This window comes from Schistocerca nitens, chromosome 3, assembly GCF_023898315.1.
Source record: "Schistocerca nitens isolate TAMUIC-IGC-003100 chromosome 3, iqSchNite1.1, whole genome shotgun sequence".
Lineage (NCBI taxonomy): Eukaryota > Metazoa > Arthropoda > Insecta > Orthoptera > Acrididae > Schistocerca > Schistocerca nitens.
The window spans coordinates 766,295,422-766,297,963 of NC_064616.1; the positions used below are offsets into that span (position 1 = coordinate 766,295,422).

Here is a 2,542-nt window from a genome sequence, read left to right on the forward strand (position 1 = left end):
CGTATACAACAGAACTTCGTTAACACGTTTTTGAAGGGGGATGATAAAATAAATGTACAAATGAGATTAACATTAAAATGAAACTTCTTAATATAAACGTATTAACTTTAAATGCGTGCAAACGTAAAATTCATATACTGTACAACAGTAGATAGGTAGTTCTCAGGAGAGGCCATTGTCTTTATTGACGCAGCACGCTAATAATTTTCTTGAAAAGAAAAAATAATAAATAGTATCTGTTTGTCACAGTCTTTCAGCACGTTTTGTTTTACAAAGCAACATTATATGAGGTCGGCTACACTAATTGAGAAAACTTTTTTTTGGGTACGTGTACCAACAAAAAGAAAAAGCGCATTTCAGAAGAGAAATGCGAAACACTGTAAGACTGACGCCCTTCAGAGCATGTCTGGCGCCATCTTCAAATACGTTACAAAAACTGATGAGAGCCGGACTTCATCAAAAGACACTGAACCTCACGTTGATGCAAGAAATGATTCGGATAATGTCAGCTCATCTTCAGAAGGCAACAGAGACAGAACAGACATGATGATAACCAATGAAGAAGATGAATCAGAAAAAATACTGAAAATGACTTTGATAATGTTATTACTATCAAAGACTGCAATGACGAATCACTGCAGGACTTGAGAGATGTCTCTAGTTGGAGCATACCTGTTCCCGATAATGTTCGCATTGCGATCATAAAAAAGGTAGTGAACATTTACAAAACAGAGAAGGGCCATTTGGCACTGTATCTAGGCACGGATTAAAAATAAAAAGTGCTGTGCGGTCTCTTTCAAAGGAACGGTTTTGTAAGGTGATGTCTATTGGTGAAAAAATTCTGCGGTCTTGGATGGTTTACTCTCCAACTACTAACATCCTCTACTGCGTCTGCTGTCCTTTGTTTGCTATCACCAGTAGTACTAATGCAACATCTACATTTGTGACGGGATTTCAGAAATGGCGGAAACTGAATCGTAAAGTGGCCAACGATGGAAAATTTTGGAAATGAGACTAAAATTACATAAAACAATAGATGGCGCACCCTTGCGATTAATGGATACTGAAAAACTGAAGTGGAAGCGTCTTTTATAACGGTTATTGAATATAACTTTATTTCTAGCTAAACAAAAACTAGCATTTCGTGGACATGGTGAAGGACAAAGCTCTACAAATAAAGACAACTTCTTAGAACTAGGGAAATTACTGTCAAAGTATGATATAGTGCTGAAAGAACACATCTTGAACATGGAACATGGTAAACCTCAAGAAGATTCGTATTTGTCGCCAGAAGTACAGAATTAATTTACAAATGTTTTAGCGAACCACGTAAAATCTAAGCTTTAACTCGTGTAAATGTTTTGGTATGTTTGATGGCATAGCTGACATTTCACATATTGATCAGATGTCTAAAAGTGATGTGAAAATTGATAACAGAAAAGTGGAAGTAAAAGATGAATTCCTCGCATTTTTCCCTCTAAAAAGAAAAAAAGGAGCTGAGATAAATGACGAAATTCTTAAGAAGCTTGAAAAAGACTTTTTAGACGTTATGATGTGTCGTCCCCAAGATTATGACAATGCAGCTGCTATGGGTGGCATATATGGAGAAGTACAAGCCATTATTAAAGCAAAAAAACAATAAAGCCGCGTTTGCTGGAAGTATTGATCATTCAATTGTTTTGTGAGACCAACATCCCTTTGCACAAAGTCTATCTTGTGCAAAATTTTTTGGAACAGTGGACACCATTTTTACATTTTTCTGCTTCCACTAGCCGCTGAGATGTTCTTATTAAACACAGATAAGCATCTGTTAAAATACTGTAAACAACGCTTTGGAGTGCTCATTATGCTGCAGTAAAAGCACTGACACAAAATTTTGATTGGGTTGTCGCAGCAACTGACGAATTATGTGATCAACAAAAAAATTTGGACACCAGAGGTGTTGCAAAAAACCCTATGCCTGCTGTATGAAATTTGACATTTCTATGCAATCTTTATTTTTGGAATTGTGTGCTGAGAGAAGTAAATTGCACTCAGGCTGAATTGCAAAGTAAAGGGAGTCTTCATCAGTTAATTATAACAACAGAGGCATTTCGTCTTTATACTGAACAAAAACGAGGTCATATTGTAGAAGAGGCAATACGTCGCTGTGAAAAAATCAGAGGAATACGACATTCCAATAAAGAGAAGAATTGGTCGTAAAAAACGAATAGCTGGTGAACTGGCCATCGATACGGGACTCACACTGAGAGCAGAGCATCAAAAAGATATGTTGGAATATCTTGACCGATTCAGTATCGAACTCCGAACCTGATCAAAGTCCATTCAAGATGTCATCTCACTGTTGGAAGTTGTGCAGCAAAACAATGAGGAGTTTAAATTAGCTGTTCAAAAATTCACTGGTTTTTATGGTGAATTATCAGGAGAAATCCTCGTTGAGATTCGAAGGCTGAGAAGACATTTAAAAGCTGCAGATGTTACAGTTTCTAATTGGGCATGTCTTGACTTTTTGAGATTTATCGTGAACTGGATTTTAAAGACT

The 2,542-nt window shown here is 36.6% G+C and overlaps 1 pseudogene; it reads left to right on the plus strand.

Moving 5' to 3' along the window:
* Positions 1–285: 285 nt before the first annotated feature.
* On the plus strand, positions 286–1,642 carry LOC126249422 (zinc finger MYM-type protein 1-like; annotated as a pseudogene).
* Positions 1,643–2,542: the final 900 nt, after the last annotated feature.